Source organism: Pleurodeles waltl, chromosome 6, assembly GCF_031143425.1.
Source record: "Pleurodeles waltl isolate 20211129_DDA chromosome 6, aPleWal1.hap1.20221129, whole genome shotgun sequence".
In the NCBI taxonomy this organism is placed as follows: Eukaryota; Metazoa; Chordata; class Amphibia; order Caudata; family Salamandridae; genus Pleurodeles; species Pleurodeles waltl.
This window is the reverse complement of record NC_090445.1, coordinates 53564345-53583694: the sequence shown is the minus strand read 5'-3', so window position 1 is coordinate 53583694 and position 19350 is coordinate 53564345.

Here is a 19350-nt window from a genome sequence, read left to right as displayed (position 1 = left end):
TTTTAAATCTGTTTATTGAACACAAATTCCACACAACAGTACCAGCTGTACATTCTTTTGCGATATATTTGCATACTTGTATAAATTTACACAGCATTGCCACACCAAGTGGTGTAAGATGAAAGGAGGAGGAGGGAGGATTGGAAGGGGAAAACAAGGGTAGCTGGAAGGGGAGATTTGACAACTAAACCTAATAATACATAAGAGTTAAGGGCATAATAAAAGGAGAGCGCGACAACATTTAGCATGCAAGCTATTGTGGTGAACAATTACAACTTAATAAGATTGGCCAATCATTGACGATATCCATGATTATTATAGAAAACATTACCAGACTGTAAAGGGTATCTGTGGAATTGACAGGTTCAGGGGCAAGAGCGTTTTACCTATTATGGTTGTATGTTTCAGGCTTGTATGAACGTGTGGGGAGTAGTTAGGCGCAACTGAGAAATGTCTTTTGAGGAGGAAGAGGGATATTAGCAATGAGTGTATGTGAGGACAGTCAGAGTGAGTGTCGTGCGGCTAAAGTATTAGCAGTATCAGCACAGGTTGTAATGTTCGTGAGTTGAGACCGTTCATGGGGGATACATGTCGTCTCTGGCCTCTATTGCCACCACAAATGTATCCCAGACCTCCGGGCCATCTAGGATGAGGCCTCTGTGTTGTAGCAGGTGAAGTGTCTGGGCTTCAGCTTGGGATCGGTTATGTAAGTCACGTAGCCATGTCGCGTGAGAGGGAGCGTGTGGGGCTTTCCAATGTATTGCTATCAAGCGTTTATACACTACGAATGCCAGGTCGATGAATCTTTGCGTATGTTTGTCTGCTTTAGTGCGGCGTCTTATACCAAGTAAGCAGGAGTCAGGAGTGGGCACTAGGGTGTGAGAGGAGATCTCTGATGTGACCTCCGTCACTCGTTGCCAGTCCGAGTGTATTGAATGGCAACTCCAGACCATATGGTAGAAGTCAGCTGCTGGTGTAGCGCATCTAGGGCAGGTTGGTGTTGTATTGGGGTAGATTTTTTTAATGCGGGCTGGCGATAGGTATGATTGGTGCAGGTAATTAAATTGAGTGTACCGCAAACGAGGATTGCGAGATATTGATTTGATTGTTGCAAGAGCAGTAATCTAAGTCTTCTGTGGTAGTGGGGTGGGAAGGACAGCATCCCATCGAGCCTTTGCGTATGGCAGTGTTGTGCATATTGTTCCGAGCAATGCTTTATATAATATGGTAATAATGCTCTTTGAGCTGCCAATGGTTAATATAGTGGTGAGCAGCGAGGACTCGGGAGGTTCCGAGTCTCCTACGCCCCAAATATTATTGAGCAGCAGCTTTATGGCATTGAATGTTAGGAAAGCCCCTTTCTGCATAATGCCTTCTGACACCAGTTCGGTAAAAGTGCGCAACTCAGAGCTAGAATATAAGTCGCCCAGTTGGAGCGTGTTCATTTCGCGTGTATCATGGTGTATCGACAGGGCTTGAATGCCCGGCAATTGGAGTAGTGGAAACAGAGGCGAGTAAAGGGAAGATGTGGACTTTGTTTGGACATATCTACGCCAGCAAAATCGGGCTACCTCTAGCAATATTAGTCTAGGAGATGTGTGGGGGGTGCTGGTTAATATCGAAAGTAACAACTTCTGTGGTGCTATATGTGTCTGAAGCATCCATTGCTTGGGAATCTATTCAAAGGTAAGGAATCTTTAGCTAGAAGTCTCTATTAGGTGAACAAGTTACTTACCTTTGGTAATGCCTTATCTGAAAGAGACTATTTAGATGCAGATTCGTTATGGACCCTCCCATCCTTCCCGCTCTGTGAACCGGTTCAGGTACATCCTTTTCAGGGCCATAGTCTTTTCCACACCAGTGGGCAGTTCTAATCATGGCTCCACCCTTCTAGCGTGGAAAGTTGTGAAAGTAACTGATGACAGTGCCCCAAGGTGGTGCCTTTATACTGTGCACATCACTTCCGGGGGCAGCGAATGTAGAGCCGAACCACACCACCTACAGGAGTACTGCTGAAAATATTTTAGATCCACTCTGATGCCTGAGGATATTAAAGGTAAGGAATCTATGACTAGAACGGGTATTTACCAGATAAGGCTTTACCAAAGGTAAGTAACTTGTTGGATTTGCTGCTGCAGAGAAAGAACACTGCTTGGTACTCTGGTAAACAATGAAATATTTTAAGAGGCTGTTCAACAAATTCCTTTTAAAATCTATGGCTTTTTAGCCAAGATTATAAAAAAACGTTACTGGAAAACCATATATCTCTTGCAATAAAGAGCTGAGCATTTTAGAGATTCTTTAACCTCACTTCCCAGTTCACCTGGCGCAAGCCAGAGAGACAGCACTTCTCCAACATTGTTCAGGCTCCTTAGATCTTCTGCTGCTCTGTAAACATGAGACCTATGTTGAGAGCTGCCAGTTACTGATCTGGTGACCCACCAGTAGGGTTGCCAGGAAAATACTGGCCATTTGTGGTTTGAAAAGTCTGCAAAGGCCGGAGCGATACTTAATAGAATTAACGAAATTGAATGAAAAAAGGATTTGTTAAGCATGGAGCTATTCAAGATGGTGGCCCAGGGCTATATGGAGTGCAAGGAGAAATGGAATGCTGGAAGAATAATGTGCGAAAAGCCAGGTCTTGAGTTTCTTTCTCAAGGGCTCCACACCTTCAAATTGATGCATTTCTAATGGAAGCTTATTCCAGGCTTGTGAGCCCAGGAAGGCGAAAGTTTGGCCTCCATCTTTAGAAAGACTATGAATTGTGGACAGATGGCTACTTGAAGAACGTAAGTTTCTCTTGGGGTTGTAGCAGAGAATCCTCGAGGAGTTATAGCCCGGACCAGAGTAATTCATCGCTCTGTGCATTACAAGTGGAGTTTTGAATAAGATACAGTTATTCACAGGGAGCCAATACAGGTTCCTCAGAGATATGAACCGTCTTGGTAGATTGAGCACATGCCACATTTTGAACAATTTGCAGTTTCCTCACCAGGGATTGTGGAAGACCTGCATAAAGGACATTGGCATAATCCAATCTGGACATAACCAAGGCCAGGTCCACAGTTCTTACGGGGACTGAGAGGAAATGCAGGAATTATTTTGCCATAGGCAACAGACCAAAACAAGTGCCAACTATTGTGTTAATTTGATTGTGAAAGGTTATGTGTTTATCAATCTTCACTACAAAGATTTTTACAGCATCAACTTGCAAGTTGGGCGGAGAAGCTTCAAAGGTTTATTCAACCAATTTACATGTAGGTTTAGGTTGAAATTCTGTATGAAACTGAGAACCTCTGTCTTTTCGGTATTACACTTTAATTGGTTGGTATTCATCCACTGAAAACTGCACATAGACAGGGTTTTATAGCATCCAGGGAAATTAGCTCACCTCTCTTGAAGGAGGCCATGTAGATGTTGATCATCGTGGGGCTAAGGACCAAGCTGTGTGGCACTTCTACTGAGACACCTCTGCAACCAGATTTCCTGACCCCTATTTTCAAGGAAAGATTTAATCTATTTCCATGCAGTACCTCTGATGCCTATATCATGAAAGCGAGTGAGCAGCCTGGAATGGGGAAGGGTGTCAAAAGCTGCTGACAGGTCTACAAAACCAGGATTGCCTTTTCTTCTGCGTCTAGAGTGTTTAATCAGTTCAAAGATTTCGAAAAGAGTGGTATCTACACTGAACTTTGGCCTGAACCCGGACTGACTGGAGTGTAATAACTCATTTGATTCAATGTAGGTAGAAAGCTGCAGATTAACAAACCTTTCCACACATTTTGATGGGGCTGACAACAGGGAAATGGGCCTGTAATTGCATGGGACATTAGGGTCCACATTGGGGTTTTTAAGGAGGGGTAACATTTTGACCTGCCTCCACCAGGAAGGAACTGTGGCGGTTGCCAATTACTTCTTTAAAAGGGAATTCATCACTGGGTTAATGATGTCCACTTCCAGAGCGAAAAGAAAAAGAGGGCAGGGATCAGAGCGGTAGCCTGACTTAAGGTTTAAAATGGCTGCTCTGGTATTTTCTACAAATATTGAATCAAATGAGGCTAGAGAGCAGGAAACATTATTTAGGCTCATAGCTGGAATCAGAGACCCTGCTATGATTAAACTGTTCTGAGTTTCCTGTATTTTATTATGAAAAAAGAGGCCATTTGTTCCCACCCCTTGGCTGAAGGTTCCTCACTTCTGTGGCAGGCAATTTTGAAAAATTCTCTTGATTTCTTTACTGCTCTTTCAATACTACCCTCGTAGAATTCCCATTTAGTGGAATTGATCATGGCCAAAAAACTTCTGCAGTGCCTGTTAGAAATGGCCCTCTGTACAGGGTCACCCCCAGATGTTTTGCCTTCCTCCTTCTATTTTTTCTAGATTTTTGCTCTTTAGTCTTAGGCCTCTGTGCACAATACCACTGTTGACCAGTGCTGATGTGCTTGTGCTCTCTCACCTAAACATGGTTTGATTGGCTTATACCTGATCAGCATATTTAATTTACTTGTAAGTCCCTTGTATAGTGATATGCCATGTACCCAGGGCCTTTAAATTAAATGTCATCAGTGGACCTGCAGCACTTATTGTGCCACTCACTTAAGAATCACCTTAAAACAAATCCCAGCCTGCATGCAGTGTCCCACTGTCATGTTGACTTGGCATTTAAACCTCCTTGCCAAACCTTCTAATTCCCTTTTATTACATATGCCACCCATAAGGTAGGCCCTATTTAGCCCACTAGTTAAAAGGTAGGCATGTACTTTTAAGTTTTACATGTCCTTGTAATGAAAAACTCTGAAATTAAATTTTTCACTACTGTTAGGCTTACCCCGCACATAGGATAACATTGGGGATGCCTTATTACATTTAATAAGCTATATACCTAAATTAGAGGAGGGAGATATGTCATGTTTGGTACCTATGGACTGCTAATGATAAACCCTTGTTTATGGTTAAGTCACATTTGTATTACAGTTTTGAAACTGCCACTTTTTCATTTCCTGCCCTTAGTCCTCTGGGCTACAGCCTGCCTTAGGTCACATGAGTGGGTGTAACTGACAGTTGAGACTTTGAGAATTCACCCCAGACAGTCACACAATAGAGGGATTAGCAGGGCCTGAATGGGCCATTAACTGACTTCATGGGTGGGTGGGGCAGAGCTAAGCACAGCCCCACTTGCAACTGAATAGGCTGATCTCTGTCTCCTCATAATAGGCATCACAACCCTGTATTGTCACTGTAGCCAGCTTGGACCCAGGGCAGTGGAGGCAGGAAACTTCAAAGAACGTTTCTAGAACTTCTTCCTCCTTCTAGGAGCAGGGCAGCAGGGTATTAAAATAGGGCTCTCATACCCACTCTTCAGTTCACTACTAGACCTGCAGAAGGACTCTCAGAGGACTGCCTACTGCTGTGACCTGCTGTGCACTCTTCCAGACTACTGCTGTACCTGGAAAGATTGTTTTGCTGCCTGTAGCCTGCCTTGAACCCTCAGAGGTCAACCCTGCTGTTGAGCCCTGCACAAAGAACTTCCTGAAGTTACTCCAAGGGTTAATTGGCTGGCCTCCTGTTCAAAGCCACAGGCTCCCACCATCTTGAACCTGCACCTGGACCCAGCCTGAGTGTCCTGAACCCACCAAGAGGTCCCAATCCACTCCTGGACCCTTGGTTGTGGTGCTAAAGGTGCCCAGGTGGCCAATTTCCAAAATCAAGGTCTTAGACAAAATTTGGCCACAAAGTGCTTTGAGAACCAGGAGGAGAACAGGACAGACCTGCTCGCCTATCCGCTTGAGGTGCATCGCTGGTCGGATTGACTTTGTGGCTTTTCCTGCGACATTCTTCTAAGCAGCAGCAAATCCATTTCAGTGGTCCTTCGCCAAGGGAGTATCCGACCTTGTGGAACTGTCTTCGGCTGCAGCCTTCAGCTTTGTCCCGCTGGAGATTTTCGACTTCCTTCTCGATGACTAAGCCTGAAGGTAAAAATCGTCACCGTAGTTTTACTACATGGCTATCTGACAACAACGCTCCTTCCTTGGGCATTCCTGTAGCCTTGCCCCACTGAACTTCTACCTTCTCAGAGACTTTTTCGTCAAAAATGTAAGTCTTAAGCACTGACTGGGCTCAATCGACTTCATGTATCCAGATTGTGCTTCATCCCAGTCTGCCTTAACTTTTCACTTTGCCCCGGTCTAGCGCGATCAGATGTCCGCGGAAGACGCTTTTTGCTTTTAAAAGCTATTTTGAACCTAAAACTTTAAAAATTCTTAACTCTGGTTCTATTGATTGGATTTTTGTTGTTTTGGTGTCAAATAATTTATTAAAATGTACTCTATTTTTCTCAATTGGTTTGGGATTTTTATTGTGTTGTGGTTTCACTGTATTACTGTTTGTGTGCTGTATAAATACTTTGCACATTGCCTCTAAATTAAGTCTGACTGTTTTTTGTGCCAAACTACCCAGGATAAAGCACAGGTTAATTTAGTGACTTTTTGTGGTTCACTCTGGAAGGGATTGTTGCTGTTGCTTGACCCAGGCTCATACCCCAGTCAGCCAACAACAACATTTCTCACAGTCCCATTTTATACTTTGCTCTATCCTCAGTGCTATAATTTTTACGCCAGGCTCTTTCTGCCTTTTTGAATATTGTATTCTCCTGTTCCAAGGTATAGTGCAACCAAGGACTCAATATTATTTCTACCTGTCATAGGTCCTGGAAGGGGGGCTTATTTTTCCACAGAGCTACAAATCCAATTATCAACCTCATCAGCGTATCTGACTCAATTGACCCAAGAAGATTTGGCACTGTATTTTCCAGGACACTCCGCAAGCTGTTCTGAATCATCTTGGAATAAAGTCTAATTTGGCCAGGAGCAGAGTAGCAGTCAAGGCTTCCATGTGAGGAAGTAGACCAATTAAAATGAATCACATGGTGGTCTGACCATGGTAGTGGAAGAGAGTCAGACAAGCCCAAAATGTATTCGAGAAAACTAAATCACTTGTATGTCCTCCCTTGTGAGTGGATTTGGAGACAAAGTGTGAGAGGCCCAGTGGGGACATAATGTCCTGTAAGGTGTTGAATTCTTTATCAGAGGGGCAGTCCCAGTGAATGTTGAAATCGCCTAATATAATACAGTAGGAGAAATACAAAAGTACATGAGAGACTGCCTCATTGAGGGAGTTCGAAGGGACCTGCCAGTCCTGGAGTTCCATAGATCAAGATGCCATCCAAACACTACTGAGCATTCAATAAAAGACAGAAGTCCAGGTAGAGGTGTGCTTGTATATGTTTCAGTACCCACTCCTCTCCCATTGACTCTGTCAAGGTTCTGTTTCTTATTGCCAGTAGGAATGGCTATTTCTCTAACTGGTTTTGACGAAGCCAACAAGCAAGTTTCAGGAATAAATAGGATACCCGGCCTCTCATAACAGAGGAGGTCATGTAGAAAGTCTGCATGCTTTTGAAAGGAGCGCACGTCAAAAAGAAATGCTTTTGTATGTTATTTACCATTAGTGGGGGGGGGGGGCGGGAGGGGCAGGAGGCCTGAAGAGAATTTTATAGTAATAAATGTCTTAGTCTTAAAGCTGCAGAGGGTGCAAGTAGAGCCGTTGCATACCTCGTGAGGATTCATTTTGGTGGAGCAGATAGTAGAAGTGTTGAGGGCTAGTAAATATCCTTTTGATAAACTATTCTTACCCCTGTATCCCTCATAAAATGGGCATAGTGGCTGGCGCCGGTCACTTCCAGGACGCTGATGGGCTCAGATGGGCTTGCATCCCCGCTTTCAGCATGATTAAATAGCCACGGTAAATACAAGAAAATGCCGCCCTGCCCACTCATAACAAATTTCATTCATTTTCATACTAAATATGACTTTAGACAATAGCGCATGTATTCATTTTTAACATGGTATGTTATGTGAATTTGTAGAGCGCAGCTAATCACCCGTGATGGTATCCAGGCACTAAGTACGGCAGGCTTGAGGGGGTTGGAGAAGATCATGCCTGTTTCATCTGGAAGAGCCACAATTTGAGGTTTCTTTCGGAAGTCCATGAGACAGGGTGAGGTTCTGATGTGTTTCAGGAGGTCGTTCCCAGTCTTGGCTGCAAAGTATGAGAAGGAGCATCCTCTGCTTCTTGTCTTCTTTATTCTAGAGAGGTGTACTCTTGCCTGGCATGTAGATCAAGGTGTCTGAAGGGTTGGTAGAAGTTGATGTAGCTGGACTGGTGTTGTGGAGAGCTTTGTAGGCGTGGGTGAGTAGCTTGACCTTACATCTTTCCTGGACTGGGAGCCAGTGGAGATTGTTGAGGTGTGGAGATATGAGGTTATTTTGTGGGATATTCAGGATGAGTATTGCGGTGGCATTCTGGGTGGTTTGGAGTTAGCGTAGGACATGGGCTGGGATTCTAACGTAGAGTTTGTTTCTGTGATAAAGTCAACTTGTGATAAGAGCATGGGTGACAATTCATCTGGTGTTCAGTGAGATCCTCTTGAAAATCTTGTGTAGCATGATGAGGAGTCGCAATAATCTGTCTGCTGATGGAGAAGTTGGTGTTCAGGATGATCCTGAAGTTCTTGGCATGGTCTACAGGGGTGGGGGCCAAGTTCGGAGGGCCACCAAGAGGTGTCCCAGCGGGGGTGGTTGTTGCTGAAGATATGGACTTTGATTTGGTCTATGTTGAGCTGGAGGAGGTTGTTTTCTCATCCAAGCAGCGACGTTTCTCATGCAATTGGCAAAGTTTGCGTTGGCAATGCTAATTCATTCAGGGAGAGGATGAGCTGTATGTCGTCAGTGTAGTATAATATATTGATGCTATGGGCTCTGACGATGTTGGCGAGGGGCGTCATGTAGATCTTGAAGAGTGTTGGGCTGAGCGACGATCCTTGAGGGACTCTGCAGATGAGTTTCTTGGGTTCTGAAGTGTAGGAGGAAGTTCTGTCTGTGAGAAAGCAGGATATCCACTTGGGGGCCAGTCCGCAGATACCAAGGTGCTAAAACTTTCTGATGAGCGACTTGAGGGAGACCATATCAAAATCTGCAGAGAGGTCACGGAGGATGAGTGAGGCTTTTTCTCCTCAGTTGAGAATGGTTTTAATGTCATCAGTGCCTGCAATGACTGCTGTCTCTGTGCTGTGATTGGTTTGAAAGCCTGATTGAGAGGTGTCTAGGAGTTGATGGAGTTCTAGGTGGTCTGTGAGTCGGGTATTGATGGCTTTCTCAATTACTTTAGCTAGAAAAGACAGGAGTGCGATGGGTCTTTGTTCAGGGGGCGCTTCCAGTGGCTTAGCTGCTGTTTGCTGATTAAGGAGGTGTCCGGCTGGTCAGGGGAGTTCGTATTGGTATGCTGTTGGTCAAATGTTTTATAGATCTTGGCATTCTTCTGTTCGAAGAAGTTTGATAGGTCTTTGCAGAGTGCTTGAGATGGGATGATGTTGGAGAAGTCCTTGTTAATGGTGAAGAGTTCTTTGCCATTGTTGGAGCTGGCTTTGAGTTTGAGAGTTATGACCTTTTTCTTTGTGTCTTGTGGATGTTGAGGGTGGCTTTGTATCTGGAGCTTGTGGTGGGGTTTTTGTCCAGTGTCCATTTCTCTCATGATGTTTGCAGTGATGCTTGGACTCCCTGGGGGTGTTCGTGTACCAGCTGGATTGTTGTTTTTGTAGGTCTTGTTCTGGTCGGAGCGGTGAAGTTACCATGACTTGTCGGTCTTTGTTTACTTTAATAGTCATAGACCATTAATGCAGCTCTAAAACACACTTAAACGTGTTTTCTGTATATATTTGCTGTTTGAAGAATGTACAGGTAAGGGCTAAAAATACCGACTGTCGGTGATGTTGCTTATTTTTGTTCGGGCCGGACATTAAAATATACAGGTAGTAGATAGAAAACCGGCTATTTGGCGGCCGTATCCACTGGTGAGCTCCTAACTGCACAAGTTTTGCTAAGATTCTGCACAGGTTGCAGCTAAGGTGATGACCTTCAACTGACCCGAAACAGCACTGTTGTTGAGACCATGGAAGAGGTGCTCATGCTGTTCCAAGCGACCCAGTGGTGGTGACCCCTGAAGGCATGCCTGAAATGGAGGGGCCCGCGGGAAGCAAGAGCAACGCTCTAGTCTTCCCGCGGGTCAATTCGGGAAAGGAAGTGACGGCGAGGGACAGGGATTGGGAAAGGTAAGTGGGGGCGGGTCTAGGGGGAGGAAATAAAAGGTGTTGGGGGTGGAGGGACCGGCCTCTTTTCCGCGCTTACATCGCGCGTTTTAATTTGGAGTGGCCGGTCCCTGGGGATCCTTCATAGTGGGAGTTTGTGGTGCAGGTAGGCTGGGGTTTAGGGCAGGGAAGCGGTATATGGGAGTTTTGGTGTCCTTTGGTTTTAATACTAGGGGGCCGGGGCACGCTTGCAGCCCGCGCGGCCCCCTTTCACAATTACTGGGGGTGGCCATGCGCTCCTTTCGAGCGCCGCCCCCCCCCCCCCCATTTCAGGAACAAGACACGCGTTTGCTGGCCAGCAGGCCTGCATTCGCAGCTCCACCACCGCAGTAGCAAGTGGCTGTTTTGAGCCACTGCGGCCCCCTGGGGGCCCCGACAGCAGGCCCCCTCCCCGTTTTTCCAGGGGGCCCAACATTTTCAATTTATTCAGCGGCGGTCCAGATTGCCTGGCTCCGACCGCGTGGGGGCTCTCAAAAAAAAAAAAAAAAAAAAAATTATCAGTAAGTAGACAAGGGTAAGTTTAAATTAGAGCATTATGTTTTCAGGCACAGGCTGGTTAACTATAATTAATAGGTGGGGGGAGATCACACATTAAGGCGTGGGGCCCTCGCCACAGGCTTTCAGGGCCCAATTAAGCGAGTTAGGGCCAATACAGGCGCCCCCCCCCAAAAAAATTTTTTTTAAAAAATAAATAAATATATATATATATATTATGAAAAGTAATAGATACAATTTTATACAGGGAGGCTATTGCGCAGGGAAAAATTAACGCGCTCACAGGCCCCCTCCCCTTTGTCCAGGCCCCACGTCAAGACCCTGGGAGGCGGCAGGTTACGCAAAGGCCACGTATCCCTTATCAACACTCCCTCTGTGGGCCGCAGCAAGGGGGCACAGGCAGGCAAGTGTAGGAGGGACCCCCGCCCCGGACATGTCCGTGCCATGCGGCCGGCAGCCGGAGAGGCCAGCAGACAGTACAGGCAACGTAGGAACCATGCCCCAAGACAGAGGAAGGGGCAGATGGGTACGGGTCCCGAGCGGAAGGGGACAGGAAGTCGGGGAGGATAGTGTTTTAGGTAGCAAGATGGGAGCCAGTGGCGCATACGGCCATGTGGCGCGCGGAAGGTCAATGCCAACGCAAGAGGTTGGTAGAAAGAAGGCGATACCAACGGGGCGCAATACGGCCCCGGCACGTTGGTCAGAAGCGCTAGAGGGGTCTTCGGCGGCCTTCTCTACTTCGCAGGATCGGGATCAACACAGAATGGCGGACGCCATGTGGGGCAAGATGACATGTCTAATAAATGCATGAGGATGAGTGGGAGTGTTTGACAAACGGATGTGTGCGAATAGGAAGTGCTAGAACTGGACTATGAATAGGTTTCTGGAAGAATGGGAAAAGGGGGAGATCTGGGAAACAGAGGTACACAGCATAAGGGGGAGGGGAAGAGGACGCAGGAGCGGCGCAACCCCTCTCTCTGTTTCTATTTTTAGGAGCGGGACAACAGCATGGGTCCACAGGAAAGAAGGCAGGACCAAGCACGGGGCCGAGGGGCCCGGAAAGTTTTCGCGGCTTTCGACCACACGTGGAAGAGGTAAAGGGCAATGGTGGTAGGTTTGGGGGACGGCGAAAAGGGGATGTCATTTCAACTTACAAGTCCGTTGGGGTGGGGGAAGTTTCGACAGTTGACACACTGCTGCGAGCCAGAGCTACAACTGAGGGCGAGGGCGGGGACAAGATAGCAGGAGAGAAGTCAGGCACAGGAGAGTAGGAAGGGGGAGGACACAAGAAGAGGCTACCCTATATGGGTCTGGCTATGCCATTGTGCTCACAAGTAGCGGAAAAAGCGAAGGCAAGAATATGGAGACCTGATTATGTAGACGTTTTTAAACTCTTTCATAAGGACATACAAGCCAAAGGAGGGTCTAAGGAAGAAGAGTAGGAGTTGGCCCGTAGGCCGAGGGTGCCAATTAATATGGACGTCAGCGTTTTTAATTTTGCAAGCATTTATTGTGAGAAATACCCTGACATAGGCTATAGCGCTATTTAAATACATGGACATCATTAAGCCATGGGGGGGATGTAGACCCAGAATTATGGATGCAGGGGATGACATCATCACAATCCGCAGTAGCGACACATACGGCCAGTGGGTTACCGGTGGTATATAAGCCTTTTCAGGCACGTCCAGCCCCGGGGGGGGGGGGGGGGGGAGACAAAGAACAACATTTAACACGACAGGAGCGTGCAGGATTTTCACCAAAGGTTTCTGATCCAAACATCCTTGTAAAAAGGAAACAGGACTGCTCCAAGTGCGGGGGCCGTCATCAGGTTACTCAATGTTTTTCACCTTCAGTCCCTCCGTACAATGGAGGGCGGCAAAAGGCAGAGGGACACAGGGCGCTATCTGCTCCAAAAGGGGGCCTACGCCAGTTAGGTTAGTCTTTATCTTACCAGGGCTGCGTATATACACGGATAGGGCAGCTGCTTTGAGTTAGCAGAAGGGATTCAAGAAGGTTTGAGGGTCAGTGACCACGGCTCACGGGTGAGACACTGGGCAGACAAAGTGCGGTCTGCAAGGGAATTACCACAGGTGGTAAGGAAAAGCTGGACAAGGAACGGGCATTGGGCAGAATTGCGGGCCCATTTTTTATGGGCAGCCAAGTCAGATTTTGATGATATCCCCGCTGGGAGTCGTGCCGAAGAAGGCCCCGGGTGAAATCAGGTTGATACATCACCTCTCATGGCCGGAGGGCACATCTGTTAACGATTTCATGGCAGCAGAAGACACCAGACTGGTGTATGCATATGTGGATGATGCAGTAAAATTGGTCAGGGCGTGCGGCCATGGGGCAGAACTGGAAAAATGCAATATACAATCAGCTTTCAGGTTATTGCCGATACACACAAGGGATTTTTGAATTGCTGGGGAATGCAGCTTGAAGGGGCAATCTATGTGGACAGGGTCCTGCCCAGGGGTCGCGCGATTTCATGCGCGTTGTTCGAAGCTTTTAGCACCTTCATGCAGTGGGTCTTTGTCAAGAGTAGTGGGCATTATGCGGTGACCCATTATTTGGATTACTTCTTTTGTAGGAAGGAAGGGTTCGCGGGGAGTGCCGGACGGCTCTGGAAGGTTTTCAGGATATGGCACAGCAGATGGGAGTGCCGTTGGCACCCAGAAAGACCAAAGGCCCCTCATAGTTTCTTACCTTTCTGGGTAGGGATTTAAGACTCCAGTATAATGACGGACAGATTACCGGCACAGACAGTAACGGAGATGCTGTTTTTTCTTGGACACGGTGATAGGAAGCACGGAAAATCGATTCGAGACAGCCCAGAAGCGGTTGGGGTACCTTAACCTTGCTTGTAGGACAGTTAAAGGGGGGAGGATGTTTTTGCAGGTGATTAGGGTCGTGCATGTCAGGCGCAGTTTTGCCACACCAAAGAATAAGAGGGTCAAGGGGACTCGGAAGATGTTAAGGTGGGAAATATTTCTGAAACAATTAATTGGGGTACCCAGGTGTTTCTGGGAAGAAGAGACAGCATGGCAGGTGCAGATATTTTCAGATGCGGCAGGAGCGCATGGTTTTAGAGATTTTCGGGGATGGCAGATGGTGCTCGGAGGCGAGGCCAGCATTTTGGTGACAACTTAGGAGGAGCATTGCTTTTCTGGAAATTATTTTACTTGCTGGTGGCCATGGCAGTATGGGGGCGCGAGTTAGCATATAGGGCAGTTTTCTTCAGAACCAACAACATGGCTGTCGTGGATTGAGGAACAGACAGGAAGCGAGGGATGTGAAGGTTTTTTGCGCTGGTTGCGCCGATTCATGTTGCAGGGCTTATCTCGGAATTGTGATCTTTAAAGCTGTCCATATACCAGGAGTTGTCAACGAGATTGCGGTTTCCCTGTCCCTTTCACAGGGGCAGCGTTTCAGCAACCTGGGGTCAGGAACGGAGCGGACCAAGACAGCGGTCCCGGCAGACAATTGGGAATGGGGGGTATGATGATCACGGGTGGTTGGTGATGTTTTTAGCGGACTCCAATCGGCGAAGTTACCGGCTGGCCTGGTTGGGGTTTTTTCAGTTTTTGAGCGGTTACAGGAAAGTTTGGGGGCAGAGTGACAAACAGTTAGAGCATCAGGAGTTTTGAGTTCTTGTACGGTGCATGTTTCAGAGAGGGTATCAGCGGCCACTATTTGGGGGTAAACTGGCAGGTGGACCTTTTTTATGGCAATTGTTTTTGATCACGACCCAGCAAGAAAGGATCTGTGGGAAGAATGTTAAAAGGTTGGGGCAGAATTAGAGCGGTGGGGGGTAGAACGGCCAGGGAACCCAATTTTTGAGTCGTTACTAGATTTGTTACACGAATTGCCGGTATGTTGCGCAGATGAATACGAGCTAGCAATTTTTCCGCTTAGGCAGGGTGGATGTTTTTTGGAGCTTTCAGTCAATCCTCACGGTTGTCAAACAAGGAAGCCGGGGTTTTTGTGCACAGATCAAGGTCCAAGCTCACTAGTTTTCAGCTCTTACGAGTGTTGAGGATGGCGTTGGGTCGTGTGGGCCGCCGGGCCATGGTTTTTTCGGTACACCTTAGTTTAGGTTTGGGGCAGCTACGGCCGCAGCGCATTTGGGTTGGGACTGGGCAAAAGGTCAAGGCGAGAGTCCGCTAGCGATCAAGGTGTTGTGAACTTTAAGTTAAGACCCTGAAAGGTGGGGCGATACAGTTGGAGGGGGTTTTAGAAGGGGGGGGGGTTTGTTCTGTTAAAAAAAAAAAAAACAACACAGGTTACAGTTATTTTTCCATTGCAGGAGATGCGTTTGGTCCATCACAGAGCAAGATGGTTACATGGCTGGTCGGCCATTCATTTGTCCACTGGGCAGCGAAGTTCGTGGAGAAAACAGATATATGGTCGGGGCCTGGGACTATCCAGCAGGCGGCACGAGGTGCTATGGTGGGGAAAGAGCAGAAGGCGGTGGGGTAACCTGCTTCCTTTCATCACTGCTAATTTATGGAATTGGGGATGTGGCGGAATTGTTAATCATACATTTGGGAGAGGATGGCCTTGTGAAATTGTCAGAACTCACGTTACTGCAACACGTGCAGAGGGATTTGGAGATTCTCAAGCAAAAAATGGCATGGTACATACTTGGGTGGACAGAATTTGTTCCGCGTAGAGGGTGGAGAGGGGCAGTTAAGTATGGAGCCATGGAGCGGGCTCGAAGGAGTAAAGGTTTTGCTGGGCGCAAGGGCAAAAAATTAATGAAACACGAGAACATTACAGAGCAGGAGGTGGCACTGTTCAGAAACGATGGTGTTCACCTGTACACAATGGGAAACGCATAATATCTGACAAATCTGAGACTGCTGGTGGAAGATTTGTGGGGAGAAAATTGGTGGATTACAAACAAGAAATGAGAAGTACTGGGTCGCAGTAGCGTGGCCTTTGGGGGGGTGGGGCAGCAAAACGCCAAATGGGTTTGTGCTGGTTGGCAGTAGATGGGGGAGGGTGGTGAGTCAGATGCGGGCTTGGCCACCCTTCTAGGGAATAAACAAGCAGGTGAAGGCTCTGAGTGGGGGTACGCACGAACCAAATGGGGCATGAAAGGAAAAGGGGAGTGCGTAGGGGAATGGAAACGAGATAAGGGTTTGAAGAAGAAGGATGAGCGAGGAGATGTTAATAGGAGGGCGTTATTAAAGTTACGGTTACCTTTGAAAGTTAATGGTTATGTTATTTATGCAATCCTGTCCTAATAAATGACCTTTAACACTAAAACAGCTGTCACTGAATTATTTCCCGATGGAGGGGCCCGCGGGAAGCAAGAGCAACGCTCTAGTCTTCCCGCGGGTCAATTCGGGAAAGGAAGTGACGGCGAGGGACAGGGATTGGGAAAGGTAAGTGGGGGCGGGTCTAGGGGGAGGAAATAAAAGGGGTTGGGGGTGGAGGGACCGGACTCTTTTCCGCGCTTACATCGCGCGTTTTAATTTGGCCTCCCACCCACCCGGCAATTGGAAGAGCGATTGGAGGGACGGAAGTTAGAGTCGAATAGCAAGGAGGGGAGGGAAATTGTCAGTTAGGGCAGGTTGCAGGGGTGAGCGAGCAGTAGATGGGGGAGGGTGGTGAGTCAGATGCGGGCTTGGCCACCCTTCTAGGGAATAAACAAGCAGGTGAAGGCTCTGAGTGGGGGTACGCGCGAACCAAATGGGGCATGAAAGGAAAAGGGGAGTGCGTAGGGGAATGGAAACGAGATAAGGGTTTGAAGAAGAAGGATGAGCGAGGAGATGTTAATAGGAGGGCGTTATTAAAGTTACGGTTACCTTTGAAAGTTAATGGTTATGTTATTTATGCAATCCTGTCCTAATAAATGACCTTTTACACTAAAACAGCTGTCACTGAATTATTTCCCGAAGAGCCCGATGATGCAATGGTGACTCCATCGCGGCCCCCTCCCCGCACAGGAGCAGCACGTGCTGCACTTGAGCCCATGTTTGTGCTGCCCAGGCAGTAACCTAGGCATCTGTTTCTACCTACGCGGGATGGGATGTCTCAGTTTCACGCCCTGCAAATCACTAAATCTAGGAAAACGGTCAGGAGCAAAAAAAAAAAAAAAAAAAGACAGACAGACTTTGGGCTTTTCATGTGGGACGCTAGGATTGTGTTAGATGGAAAATGTCTGAGAGGTTAATATTTAGGGGAGTAAACAAGCCGTGCCCAGCCTCCCTCGTACTCTCTGCCCTCTCGGTTTATTCTGAAGGGTGCAGGTGCCTACGTCGCAGCACCCCTGAGAGGCTCCCTCAAGCCCCCGCTACCATGGGGCTCCTCGTGCTCCTGGCATGGATCTGCGCCCTAGTGAACATCGCCCGCCCGGCTCCAGCGTGAGTTTGAAAAGAGGGGACTCGGGGTTTGTGATTTTGTAATTTTTAGTGAAAGCCAAGCTGTATCTGAGGGTTCCGGATCTGATCGTAGAGGAGGAGTCAGCTTGTACCTCAGCGGCCACGAACACTTAAAAGACGCACTCCTCATCAGTGAGTGATGGGGGTTACTTACATAGTGCACACTAGGGAAGGAATCAGTGCTTCATTTGTGCTTGTTGTTTCCGGTGCTCAGCACCGGCACTTATTTTTGAGGGCCGGTGCTTAGTCTTCTGCCTCAAGCATTTGCTGCGAGCAAGACGGAGGAAGAGAAAAACGAAAAAGCGTCACTGTGAGAGAAAGCAGAAAGCTGCAAGAGTGAGCTGAAGGCGCAGGGAGTGGTTTTAAATGGACTGAAAAGGCCCGAGATGGCTTCGGGATTACGCTGCCTCATTATTCCGTGTTCTCACTTTTAATTGCAGCAGCCGCGTGTTTAAGAGGAGGGCTTTAGGCAGTGCCACCTTTCTATTTAGAAATAAGCACTGGATGGAATTAATCGCCGATAGGCATTTCTGGTGTCGTACTGAGAGAAGTACAACCCTCCACATCTGTGTCATGTGTTTACAACACTACCAGTGGCCACGAGATGTAGGGTCTGGCGCAACTCTCTAGTGTGACCAGCTCACACTGCCCATGCCAGTGCCTTACACTGCCCACGGTGCTAGGTTTTCTCTTTCCCACAGTACCAACTCTTCTTACTGCCCAAATGTGTCAGCACCTCATACTGCTCGCAGGGGTCAGCCCCTCATACTACCTGCCCGTGCCAGCTACCTGCCCGTGCCAGCCCGTGTAGCGCGAATCTAGCCAGAAGGCAGTGGAGCGCTTTACATGGTCAAAGCCCAGCACTGAGTCAGAGTAAGAAGAGCTGGAGCCCCGTTGTGGATGGGTGATGCGTTGGGATGCAGTGCCCTCTAGCGAGGCGAGTCTTCAACTCTTTCCTGTACTACAGCAGCGTTAGGGCCCACCAGGGTCAGCCTCACATTGCCTGCCGGTGCCAGATCCTGACACTTCCTGCCGGTGCCAGCTCCTCACACTGCCTGCCGGTGCCAGTTCCTCACACTGCCTGCCGGTGCCAGATCCTCACACTTCCTGCCGGTGCCAGCTCCTCACACTGCCTGCCGGTGCCAGTTCCTCACACTGCCTGCCGGTGCCAGTTCCTCACACTGCCTGCCGGTGCCAGATCCTCACACTTCCTGCCGGTGCCAGCTCCTCACTCTGCCTGCTGGTGCCACACTGCCTGCCAGTGTCAGCTCCTCACACTTTCTGCCGGTGCCTGCTCCTCACACTTTCTGATGGTGCCAGCTCCTCACACTGCCTGCCGGTGCCAGATCCTCACACTGCCTGCCGGTGCCACACCCTCACACTGCCTGCTGGTGCAAGCTCCTCACACTGCCTGGCGGTGCCAGATCCTCACACTTTCTGCCAGTGCCGCCACCTCATACTTCCTGCTGGTGCCAGCTCCTCACATTGCCTGCCGGTGCCAGATCCTCACACTTCCTGCTGGTGTCAGCTGTTCACACTGCCTGCCGATGCCAGCTCATCACACTGCTTGCCGGTGCCAGATCCTCACACTTTCTGCCAGTGCCAGCTCCTCACACTCCAGTGCCCACCCAGGCCAGCTTCTGCCACTGCCCACCAGGCCAGCTTCTGCCACTGCCCACCAGTGCCAGCTCCTCACACTGCCTGCCAGTGCCAGCTCCTCACACTGCCTGCCGGTGCCAGATCCTCACACTGCCTGCCGGTGCCAGCTCCTCACACTGCCTGCTGGTGCCAGCTCCTCACACTGCCTGGCGGTGCCAGATCCTCACACTTTCTGCCAGTGCCAGCTACTCACACTCCAGTGCCCACCCAGGCCAGCTTTTGCCACTGCCCACCAGTGCCAGCTCCTCACGCTGCCTGCCAGTGCCAGCTCCTCACGCTGCTCACAAGAAGTGCACGAGTGGCAGGCACTCACACTGCCCGCCATACCGCGTTTGATGGGAAGTTCCTTCCTCACAATGACTGTCAGCGTCTGGTCCTTGTCCTCTCCACCAGTGTCAACACCTCACAGTGCCCACCCAGGCCAGCTCCTGCCACTGCCCACCAGTGCCAGCACCGCACGCCAGTGCAACTGTGTCCCACTGGCTACCAGTGCAAATTAAATGAGCCCAGAAGAAGGTAAATCATGTGGAGGCGTTTTCAGGTGTCTCAAGAGTCACAGGACTCAGGTAGTAATGCTCAGAGCCTTTCTCTTCTGGTGTTCTA